We start from the raw sequence: 207 nt of genomic DNA on the forward strand, positions 1-207 counted from the left end.
CTGATTTGTCTCCACACCAATCAGCATCAGAAAAACCATGTAGCTCTTTGTTGTATTTGCTTGATTCAGCAGGATACATGATTCCATAGTTTAAGGTCCCTCTCAAGTACCTTAGGAGCTTCTTTGCTGCAATTAAATGGCTATGTTTTGGAGATTCCATGAATCTGCTTATCCACCCAACACAATATGCAATGTCAGGCCTTGAGT

The sequence above is a fragment of the Lupinus angustifolius genome, chromosome LG08, assembly GCF_001865875.1.
Source record: "Lupinus angustifolius cultivar Tanjil chromosome LG08, LupAngTanjil_v1.0, whole genome shotgun sequence".
NCBI classification, from domain to species: Eukaryota; Viridiplantae; Streptophyta; class Magnoliopsida; order Fabales; family Fabaceae; genus Lupinus; species Lupinus angustifolius.